Source organism: Pelodiscus sinensis, chromosome 11 (genome assembly GCF_052426305.1).
Source record: "Pelodiscus sinensis isolate ZL-2025 chromosome 11, ASM5242630v1, whole genome shotgun sequence".
In the NCBI taxonomy this organism is placed as follows: domain Eukaryota; kingdom Metazoa; phylum Chordata; order Testudines; family Trionychidae; genus Pelodiscus; species Pelodiscus sinensis.
The window spans coordinates 5,830,216-5,842,360 of NC_143062.1; the positions used below are offsets into that span (position 1 = coordinate 5,830,216).

At 48.0% G+C, this 12,145-nt stretch overlaps 1 protein-coding gene across 4 annotated transcripts in view; it reads right to left on the reverse strand.

Annotated features, from left to right (window-relative positions):
- The window catches only part of DAG1 (dystroglycan 1), an 84,120-nt gene that overhangs the window by 45,673 nt on the left and 26,302 nt on the right, over nucleotides 1–12,145 (reverse strand). The window contains exon 1 of one of the 4 annotated variants that reach the window (XM_014572334.4): nucleotides 10,374–10,439. The exons of the other annotated variants lie outside the window; for them this stretch is intronic. The gene's annotated coding sequence lies outside the window, so the exon portion shown is untranslated. Of the gene's footprint in view, nucleotides 1–10,373; nucleotides 10,440–12,145 lie in introns of those variants that run through there. 4 annotated transcript variants of the gene reach the window in all.

Below are 12,145 nucleotides of genomic sequence, written 5' to 3' on the forward strand. Positions count from 1 at the left end.
CTCTCAGCAATTGCATTTAGGGAGCTAAGCTGAGAAAGAAAAGGGTAGGCCCTTTAGGACCAAATCTTTGGCAAGACAGAGGTCGGTGCTACCAGCCTCACCATGCAGCCTACGTTGGTTGCAGTCCATAGCAAATCAGCTGCCAGTTTGCACCTGAATAGCCCCAATATAGTCTAGATGTCTAAACAGTCACTATCACAAACACAACATCCAATGGCTTGAGGGGAGCCACAGACCTACTCATTGAGGCCCCTGGAAGCGTTTATTCTGCCATGGTGGCAGAGGCATTAATTCCAGCTGTTCCAAACCACCATGAACTGGCTTTTTGCCTCAGGTTCTGGAGCCCCTACAGCAGGCCATGCTGTCTCCAAGGGCAGGCCCAGCCTACCACTTGTTACTGGGTCTTGGCTCTTCAGAACAGGCATTTGGGACTCAGAGCTGTGGGAGGCCAATCGTGCATGGTGGGGAAGCAAGCAGTACTTCTGTTGTGCAGGATGAGTGCCTGCTGGCCCATGGGGGGAGGGAGAGAGGGGGCACACCTATGCCCAAGAAACAAACAGAAGTAGCAGCTCTGAGGGAGAAGCTGGCAGACATCTGAGGCGCAAGTGGCTGCCTACTTTCCTAGTCAGGCCTTTGGGCTGGGGGCTGTAGTAGAAGAAGGGCATGTCCCTGCGGGTGCACCACTCCAGGTATTTCGGCTCTTCTGTGCTTCTAATCAAAACTTTTTGGTAGCAGTATTCCCTGGGTGCCACCGTGTGCAACCAACACTGCTCGCGCCACAGCGAGCACGCCAATGCATGTGTGGCATCAATTATTGCCTCAGTTCCTTCTCTACTGCGGGAGACGTTACATCTTTGAAGCAGAGAGGAGGAGGGCAGGTAGTGGCGTGCCCACAGGGACACCCATCTTGAAGAACAGTTACTACACAAGGTGAGTAACCTCACTTTTCTTCGAGTGTCATTCCTGCAGGCGTTCCACTCCAGGTGACTGCAGAGCAGTGCCCATAGGTTCTAGGAAGGAGGGGCTTTGGGCCTTATCAGGAGTCCGCCAAGAAGACTGCCTTTCCAAATGAGATACCAGTCCCAGTGTCAGTCTCTGATGCATAATGTTTTGTGAAAGTATGCGTGGAAGCCCAAGCTGCTGCCCTACATATGTTTGCGACAGGTATATTATGTAGGAAGGCCGTTGATGTGGCCGTTGCTCTTGCGGAGTGCACCCGTATGGGTATAGGTAATGCAACTCTACTGATTCTATAGCACTCACAAATACAATTCACAATCCATTTGGAGATTGTTTGCTTAGAAATGGCTTGTCCCTTAGATCGATCTGTTGATAGATACAAAGAGTCTATGTGATTGCCTAAAATGTCTTGTCCTGTCTAGGTAAAAGGCAATGGCTCATCTGATGTCCAATGAATGGAGCCTTGCCGAGCTGACATCCACATGCAGTTTCTGATAGAAGACTGGTAAGTATATAGGTTCACTGAGATGAAACCGTGAAACTATCTTTGGAAGAAACTTCGGATGTGTTCTTAGAATGACCTTGTCCTTGAAGAATGTCAAACAGTGGGCCGGCCAGGAAGGCGGCTAGCTTGCTGACCCTCCTGGTTGTCATAATCACTATCAGAAATGCTACTTTCATGGAAAGATGGGCTACAGAACAAGTTGCCATGGATTCAAATGGCAGGTGAATTAATGCATTCAGGACTAGGTTGAGGTCCCAGGGTAGGACTATTGCATTTATTGGTGTTAAGGCCTTTTGTGAATGTTTTGATGGTTGGATGAGAGAACAGAGTTTAACCATCTACGGGGTCATACTTGCTAGAGACAGCCACGAGGTGTACCCTGATCGAGGCGTTGGACAAGTTTTGGGCTTGTAGCAAGAGCAAGTATTCGAGGACCGTTTTGAGCGGTGTCGCGTGTGGCTGTAGTGCTCTATGGATTGCCCATCTGAAGAAACATCGCCACTTGTGCAGTGCTTTGCTTATGACCATTAAGAATTATGGTTTTTACTTCTTTCGAGCAGGTAAATGACCATCCTGTTAACCCTGAAGAAGCCATGCAGCGAGATGTAGCTAGTGAGCCCTGGGATGCAGGACTTGGCCCTGGTCCTGGTCCACTATGTCTGAGTGTGGAGGAAGAGGAATTGGAAGAGCAACTGACATCTGAGACAGGTAAGGATACCGTGGCTGTCTGGGCCATGCAGGTTCTATCATGATCACCCTTGCACATTCTTACCTTATCTTATTGATAACCCTCCCTATGAGCGGGAGAGGTGGAAAGGTATACAATAGGCCCGTGGTCACCAACAGGTTGATCGCGAGACCTCGACCAGTTGATCGCGAGGCCTCCTGTCTGCCCCGCCCCTATTTCCCTCCCACCCCCGAGAAGCCCCACTACCTACCTCAAGTGAAAATGGAGGTAGTGTCGGCTTCCCGGGGACGGACAGAAGTCCTGAAACTTAGCGCCACTTCCAGCAATTCCGGAAGTGCGCTAGCTGCTCTGCCGGGTGTACTGCGGGAGGGAGCATCGGCTCCCTTCACTGCACAGGAGGGGTGAGTCAGCCACGGGGGAAGTACGCATGGGGTCGGCCCCGGGGCAGGCGCGCACAGGGCTTCTCTGTGCCGGGGGGGAGTCGGCCCCAGGGCAGACACACGCTGGTTTCCCTCGGGGGGGGGGGGAGAGAATCCTGGGAGGAGACAGATGCAGGGGACTCTCTGCCTCCACTGGCATCCCACTCCCTGCTCCCCAGACCCCACTCTCCAGCCACAGAACTCTGTCCCCACTCTCCTGTCCTCAGCTACAGAATTCTGTCCCTATTCCCGAACTCTGTCCCCACTGGCACCCTGTCCCCAGCTGCAGAAACCTGTCCTCTGCCCTCCCAGCACCCTGTTCCCTCACCCCTTCCCCCAGCCACAGAACTCTGTCCCCACAAAATGTATAATTATAAGTGCTTCATTTTAGATTTAAATATCACGAATAAAAAACAGACCATTTATTTCATAACTATAAACACGTGATTTTAATTTTATATATCGCATAATTTAAAATAAACTGTTTATCAGAGTGTGTAAGTAAGAGCTGGGGATAGCAAGTGACAGACAGGAGGAGAATAGAGAGGGTGGGGCTTCAAGGAAGGGCGGGGTGGTAGATCTTCACCTGTTCTGAGATTTAAAAAGTGATCTTGGGTGTAAAAAGGTTGGAGACCACTGCAATAGGCTGTGACGCCAGATGTTGATCATGGCATCGCCCATAGATTTGTCGCCCTGACTGGCTCTGGAATAGTACTTCGGGCATTTGGAGTTGAGCGATGTTGCGAATAAGTCTATTCTTTGCTATTAAGATATCCTCTTCAATGTTCACTCTGTAGGTTGCTTTGTCTTCATCTTGTAATTTATCAATAAAATATTTCATTTTTCAAAATGGTTGTAGGTATATTTTGCAAGGAGCACAGTGTAATTCACAATTCTCCTGAGAAGGGATGCAGGCAAATATGACTTACTACCGAGGAGGTCCAATCTCTTCCAATTTTTGTCATTGGGGGTTAAACTGAATGTTGATGGTTTCCTCATTATTTGCAGCATCAACTACTAAGGAATTTGGGGCAGGGTGTGAAAAAAGGAACTCAGCCTCTTTTGCAGGTACATAATATTTTCTATCCACCACCTTGGATGTGGGATAGAAGCTGGAGTTTGCTACAGGATCGTAGCAGGGTCAAGGATAGCTTCATTAAATGGCAGAGCTATCTTGCCTGAAGGGAAGGACTGAAGAATATCAATTTATGCGGTACCTCTGGGACCTCAACCAGAGAGATGTCCAGTGATTCTGAAACTCTCTTATATAGCTCGTGAAATGATCTAAAGCAGGAGTACTCAACATGCGGCCCGTGGCCCATTTGTTTGTGTCCCGTGGTGTACTTTGGGTTTACACGGCGCTCAACATGTGCTCCAGGGGAAGGGATCTTTTGAAAATGGCCTCCACTGAGAACATGCTCCACAACGGCGAGGCATCTCCCAGGCGGGGTGAGCACTGAAAGACGCAAGAGGACAGGCTGGCTAGAAGAGATGGGTACAGGGTGTCAGGGAGCCCCGAGGCATTGTGGGAAGTGCTGGCTGCTTAGCCTTGTGGTCAGAGCCTGAGAGGTGCTGACTGGCTCACACAGGCCACGTTTGAGTCTGGCGCCACAGCTTAAGGCTTAATCTTTGTATTTATGCCCCTCAGTGTGAAAGAAGCCGTTTGCATATACATGCAACCACACTTAAGCTGTAGCCCTCGGCATGTACGGAGAGTATCACTGTGGCCCCCAGAGCTTCCAAAATTGAGTAGCCCTGATCTAAAGTCATCACCCATAGTAGGTGGGGGCATCATAATGGACTCGTCAAGGGAGGATGATGAAATGTGAGATGGGGACATCGTCTCATCATGTTGGGTCTCGTCCATGTCCTCCTGTGTCATCTCAGATGCAAGTAGTGGAGGGATCTGAGGAGCCACTTGATGTGATTGTGGTTTCAGCATTGCAGGGGGTGGTATTTGAGTGCCAACTGTGGCCCACAGGTCCCATCCCTGCCATGGCTGTGGAAGTGGAATAGGAGGAAGCCAAGGAAAGGGTTTTCACACTTGTGTTTGGGCAACCTGCTGTTGTACCTGTACCATTGGTTTAGGAGAGGAGTGGTGTGAAGAAAATGGTATCTCTTGCTCATCCTGTCATTGGAAAAACGCAGTACCGGGCTTGAAGGAGTAGCTAACCTACTGGGTCCCTATGATAATGCTGTTGCATCGGTTCCAAACAGCAGTATGCCTGGTACCAAGGTTACCGCTAGGTCCCGCTGCGTTGTGAACGATTTTGGCAGTAAGAATTCTGGTACCGATAATGCAGAAAGCTGGATGCACTGTGGTACCTATCAGGCCCCCGTGTACCTTAGATGTCAACTGTACCGGGGACTCTCGGTATGGAGAGTCGGTACCGAATGGTGGAAGTGGCCACAGTTGGACCAGGTCACCCTTTTGCCATAAGCTAGGATGGCGTCATGGGTGCCGTTTTCATTGTTACCAATGCCTAGCCTAGGGCTGTCAAGTGATAAAAAAATTAATTGCAATTAATACATTTAATCACGATTAATCGGGTGCACTGCGTCTTTGAAATGCTGCGGCAGCGTTTCAAAGGGGCAGCACTGCAGAAGTCCCTGGATCAGCTGGAGTCCTCAGCTGACCACAGGCTCAGTGCAGCTGCTCCTTGGAAACGGACAACATCAAGGGAACCTGGGGTCAACTGGAGTCCCCAGCTAACCCCAGGGCTCTTTGCAGCACTGCCCCTTTGAGGCGCATTAGGAGCTGAGGATAGCTGGAGTTCCCAGCTGATCCCTGGCTCTGCATGCACTGCCCCTTTGAAGTGCAGGAGCGGCACTTCAAAGGCGCAGCACTGCAAGGAGCCCAGGGTCAGCTGGGGACTCCAGCTGATCCCTGGCTCCTAATGCGCTGCCCCTTTGAAGTGCCGTTCCCGCACTTCAAAAAGGCAGCACAACATTACCGCCTGCAATTAACGGGTTAAAAAGTTAACCCGTTAATACTTCCCTGCATTAATCGCAGGCATTAACGCACATCAATTGACAGCCCTATTTTAACTACTTAACACTAAAGTAATAGCTAACAATTAACTATATCTATGAACTGCCTAAGCTATCATGGATCGCTGCTCTGTTCTGACTGAACCAGGAGTGAGAGAGAGAAATGAGGTGACAGTTGACGCCACGCATGCATTGGCACGCTCGCTGCAGCGCGAACAGTGCCACATGTGCGTGTCGGCACCTGGGGAGTACTGCTGCCAACAAGTTCCGATTAGAGGCACAGGAGTGCTGAAACACCTGGAGGGGAGCGCCTACAGCGACACTCCTCGAAGTAGTAGTAGTAATATTTACAATTGAAGCTAAACTTCCTTCATCCAAAACAGCAGGTTTATTTGGAGCCCACCATCCATTAACAGATTAAAATGTAACAAACACTTGGAGCCTGGTAGCCTTACTCATTTCTGAAGGCAAGACTCCTGAATAAACTGCACATAGAATTAACCAAGCTGAAACACTTCCACTCCTGCAGTGGTCTCCAGCAAGTCTCTGCTCTTAAGCACCAGACTGGTATTAAATGGTACAAGAATCAAAGTTTAGATTCTCTCTAGATGTAGAGCGTTGCAGCAGTAGAGCTGTGCCCATGCCATTGCAGAGCATCTGCTGAAGCCAAGAGCTGTCCCACCAGCCTAAAAACTCACTTCAAGATGTGGCAGAGGCTATGTCAGCAGGAGACTAGTGGCACTGCCAAGAGCTGCTAACATAGGCTGCAGTGTGGAGACAGCTTTAGTCTGCTCACATCTCATTCCTTCCACGAAGAAGTGTTCTGCACAGCCCTAATGCAAGATGAGCCATCAACCCCAACTAACCACCATGCAATTTAAACTAAGCTCCATGGGACAGGCACCATCAGGACTCTATATTTGTCAAGTGCCTAGGTACAGTGACCTCCTTACCCTATCAGTCCCCTAGCACTACTGCAATACAAACAGCAGATCTAGCGTTGTCAGGATCAGAGTGTTCAAAGGGAATTTGAAGAGCATGCGACAGAGGAAGTCTAAACCTTCCATTTGCAAGACACCAATTGTCAGGCCAACACACAAGGAAAACCCCAACCAGTGATGTCCAAAAGCAATACCCAGGAGATCTGCTTCCAAGTCCTCTCAACTTAGCCAAGCAGCAGGGTGAAATTGACCTGATAATTTCAAGCAGCCTACAGGGTTCTCAATAGCAGCCGTTAAATGGATTAACTCTGTTATGCCCTCGCCTGCTGTTTGGCAAAGCTCTGAGCTGCAGCAGAGACACTAAAATGCACAGAGACTCAGAGACAGCACTACGTCGTGGGTATACACTTGGACATGTTTCTTTGCAACTACAACTGGGAGCTATAAAAGCAAAATGTAGCCAACCTCCCCCGCCTTCCCTATGCACTAAGAAAGGGTCTTACCTGCCACTGGCAAGTGGATTTCAAGTAGGGATGTCAGCGTGTACACGATTCACCAATAAGCCTGCACTTATCAGTTAATCCTATCAACTACATGCAACCCCACTATGCAGCAAGGGTGGGATTGGGGGCAGGAGCCAACTCCCCATGAGCACTGATCCCTCCGATAGAGGCAACAGCATAGAGGGCGAGAGGGGCAGGCGGGAGCCGGTACACGCGGGAAGCTGGCTTTCAAGATGGCTGCCCGCACATATTAGCTCCAGCCGAGCCGCTTGCCCCCTCTTCCCAATGCGGGGTGGGGGGAGCAGACAGAAGCTGCTCCGAAGAATACCAGTGCAGCCGCTGCCTGCAAGGAGCTTAGCTCTCCCCCGCCGACAGAGGCAACAGTGCGGACTGGCAGAGGGATCTCTGGGAGTAGGGCTGTAAGCACACTGGCTGCCAGCCCTGCCCCTGGGGACTATTGAGTAAGAGTTGATGCGATTACACAATTATTAAATTAATCAATATCTAACTGTAGTTTTAAGTCCTGTTGCAGTCCCTTCTCCACAAGGAGGAAGAGGTCATGTAAGTGCATATACACAGAACATAACTGACATCAAGACCAGCTGCCTGGTAGAGGGGCCCTTACGAGCCATGAACATGAGAATGCTACACAACACAGAAGAATGCAAAGGGTCACTTAACTACTGATCCCTCCAGCAAGGAGACTCTGCTACAGCAGAACAACACAGTACCTCAGCTTCCATGAGTGGCAAACCATTTCCTTCTGATTCCCAGTGGTTTTAGAAATATATTTAGCATTCTGTTGGAACAGTAGCAGGAGAATATAAAAACCTCACACTGGCCTGAGTGACTCCAGAGGCTAAAATAAACATACCAAGCCATATTTGTGATAACGTAAAAATAGTTGGTTTTCCTCACTTCCCAGGGCCCCTGCTTTGCAGACAAAAGCTTCATAAGATAGCTATAAAAATACAGGCAGTCCCCGGGTTACATGGATCCGACTTACATCGGATCCCTACTTACAAACGGGGTGAGGCAACCCAGCACTAGCTGCTTCCCCCCAGCAGGCCAGGGAGACGGAAGCTAGCACCCCCCCAGCAGACCAGGGAGACGCGGAGCGGCTTTTCTCAGCAGAGACCTCAGCTTGAGAATAAAGGACTGAGGGAAGTTAGATGTGGGAGAATAAAACTGAGCTCTGGAGAAATGTTTGGCTAGAGTTTCCCCTACAATATGTACCAGTTCCGACTTACATACAAATTCAACTTAACAAACCTACAGTCCCTATCTAGTACGTAACCCGGGGACTGCCTGTACCTAAACCACAGCAGAAACCGGGGGAGAGTTTTGGTTGGAGAACTGCTAGTTTTTCTAGGAACTGCCAAGCCCACCTAAGGGTATGTCTACACAGCTCACAGAAGGGAGCCTCCCAGTCTGGGTTGGTCACTTTAGCTAGCATGCCCACACACTTGCTCTAACAATAGCTGTGCAGACAGCTCTTTAAAGTTGCAAGTGGGGCTGGAGCTTGGACGCTGAAGACCACTACATGCAATGGCTTTAGAGCCAGTCTGTTGACCCAGGCCAGGAAGCTTGCTTCTATGAGCTTTAGAGACCTAAACCAAGTCCGAATGCTGGAGTTTTCACCGCCATATCCCCCCTCTGAGCAAAGGGCCAGGCACTGTCACACTCCTTAAACCAGGGTGGTTTTATTTAAATCATAGCAATTCAGATGTATTTTAATCATGACTTAAATAAGCAAGCAGGAAACCTTGATTTAAAATCACTGATATTAATCATGTTTTGCATTTGTACTTTAGTTATTTTCTTAAAGAAAGGCTGATTCTCTTTGGTTGATAATCATTAAGATGTTGATTTGCCACTAAATATAGCTTTTGCACTAATTTCAGTGCTTCTTTTTGCTAACCAGGAAAATACAACTATGCACACATCTCCCAATTTACATTACAGCAGATTCTTGGTTTTTTACATTTCGTATTATGTTAAAAATGGTGAATGATGCATTTATTTTCTGAGATTCATTTACTTGTGATTTGTATCTACTATTTGGATGGAAATTCAAATTCAATTATAAATGCACAAACCAGCTTTTGTTTTATAAATTAAAACTACCTTACATGGATTGGATACTTAAAAAACCCTCTCAAAATATGTTTTGCATTTAAAAACTAGGGATGTGAACAACTAGTCGATCAGTCACTTCCCCCCCTGGCTGCCTCTATTAGAAAGAGGCAACGGGGGGCGGGGGAGAGAGGGTGCCTCAAAGTGACAGCGTCATGTGGAGCCCAGGGTTATTGGGTGACTCTGACTGACCCTGGGCTCCATGAGGTGCTGCTGCTTTGAAATGCTGTGGGGAGCACGGACCCAGCAGGGGACTGCTTGAGTCCCCACTGGCCACGTGCTCCCCACAGCGCTTTTGCCTTTGAAGTGTAGCCCCAGGGCTGTTGCTACACTTCAAAGGCAGCAGCGCCCTCACTGACTAATCGAATAGTTAGTGCAAATTGCATTGACTATTCGATTAAAGAAATAATCAAAATGTTTCATCCCTATTTGAAACTGCCTGATTTATTAAACAGAGTAAGCATTATTGTATTTAATAACTGAATTGATTATTTCTGGTCACCATGTCTACCCTTCAATATTTTAGATGAGATCTCATCCTCTCAAATCAAGTTTTAAGCATGGCTTGAAAGAGGAAAGCATGCACTCTTGCTTTTTCAACCTTCAATTGCTTTTTCTTGGATACACTGAAATGAAGAAAATATTCTCTTTGCATTTGCAAGGAGTGCTGTCAAAAGTTGGTTTAGCACTGTCAGTGCAAAAGGTGGGAGCCCACAAATACCTTAAATATACCTTGCCAGTACAGGCAATGGTTACAAAAACTTCCCCCAGAATCACAAATGCACAGACTTGCGGGATGGGGTCGTTGCCACCATCAGGTGATTTTTATCCCTAAAACCGGGGGCAAGCACTTGAATTCTCCCACAGTGGTGCCCCAAGCTCTTCTGCCACAAGAGAGCTTGAAAAAAGACAAAAAAGCTGAAGTCTCTGGTAGCTGACCTCTCAATCGGAGGCATGCAGACACACACACACAGACCTTCTGTACCTTCCAAAACTCAAGAATCAAATCATCACCTTAAAGTGATTTTTATTACACAACAAAAGATATACTTGATAAAGCATACTTGGTTGCTAGATGTGACAGAGCAACTAAGGAAAAATTAAAACAGGGAAAATCTCTGGGAACAATGCTTAGATGGGAAATGGGGAGGAAAGGCATAGATCACACAGAGCAGTTCAAAACAAACCACAAAATAAAGAAAATACCCAGATTGTTTTCCCTTTACTTACTTCCAATCTTTTCTTGGTTCAGTCCACTTCCACACCCCAAGTTCCTTGGAGGCCTGGTAGTCCTGCCTAGGTTTAAATTAGGGATGTTAAATTTTGATTAATCAAATAGTTGATGGAATTTCCATTGACTATTCGATTAGTCGATAAGAACTTCCGCATTCCGCCTCTGAAATGTACAAGAGCCCAAGCGGGGGCTCTTGTGCATTTCAAAGTCGAAACGCAACGTGGAGCCCAGGGCCAGCGGGGAGTCCCGCTGACCCTGGGCTCCCTGCTACACTTTTTTAAACGCACAAGAGCTTCAGCTGGGGACTCTTGTACATTTCAAAGTTTGGCTGCTGCTGTGCCCCTCCCATGAAGCTGGAGGGAACCAGCTCCCTCCAGCACCCTTCTGCCTGCTGCCTCTGTGATAGAGGCTGCAAGGGAGGGAAACGACTAGTCAACTAGTGTGTTGACTATCCGATAGGATTTTGCTTACCCGATAGTTGACTAGTCAACTAGTTGCTTACATCACTAGTTTAAATCAGTCTGTGTCTCAACTCCTGGTTTAACTCTCCCACACAAAGAAAGCAGCCAAGGTGTGTGTGTGTGTGTGTGTGTGTGTGTGTGTATCTATCCCCCCCCCCAGCCAACTCCCTTGCTAGCTACCCGAGTTTAACCCCTTAGTCACTGGGTGCTGGTCAGCATTCCTCCTATCCATTACAAGCATTTAAACTCCAATTCTAAGGTTAGCTAGAACAGTGTTTCTCAACCTTTTTATATAAAGTACCCCCAGTACCTACAGTTTTCAGACACACAAAATTTTTTCTACCATTGCAATACATTTGTTTAAACAACTTAATCGTAGCCAGGTGGGCGATGAAATTTTTGGGTGTAAAAAGTACAAAAATAATAAAGTGCTGTAAAACTTAAAACAAATTCAGTTTTCCCCAAATTCAGTTGTGTTGAGGTACCCCCCCGACTTCTCTCGAGAACCCCTAAGGGTACTCGTTCCACTGGTTGAGAAACACTGAGCTAGAAGACTTCCACCAGGTCAGGGGTTTGACTTTTAAACTTGGTTAGCAATGAAGTTATTTTTAAATTAATTTAAATGTACGATTATACTAAGTTTAGGCTTTCCCACAGGCTGCTCAATTTCAAATTTAATTTTAAGTTTATTTTTAAAATACTTGTATTTATTTTAAATAAAAAATAATTTAATCGCTACCCACCCTGCCTTATATTAGAAGCAATGCAGTTTCTGTTTACGTCAAGTTAGAAGTAAGTTTGAAATTCTTATATGTCTGGATAGTTTTCAGAACTAACACACTCACCCCAAAACGTATGTAATGATACTAGGAGGCTGTGCCCCTTGCTTGTTGTGCTCGCCAACCCCCGTTTCATCAGGGGTAGGCAACCCTGGCTCTCCCACCTGGTAACCAGGGAGGGTCCCTTCTTCCTCCCCCACCATAAGCCAGGCCCCCTTCTCCCTTCCCCCTTGCCATCCCAGGCCCTCTCTCTCCCTGCCAACCCTAACTCCCCCTCATCACCGACCGCAGCATGCACCAGGCCCAGCTCTAACCCCCAGCGGCTGGGGAGGTGCAGGGGTGCCTGCCCATGCTACGTGAGGCACAGGTAGTATGGTGTACATGTGCCGCTCCAGGGCACTGCAGCCTGCTGATGTGGGAAAAGCAGCAGCACAGAGGGCCGCTGTTCTGACCTCTCTCCCGTGCGGTCCCACCTGTGCTGCTCACTGACCCATCCCTACCCGCAGAGCCCAATGCCACCCATTCGCC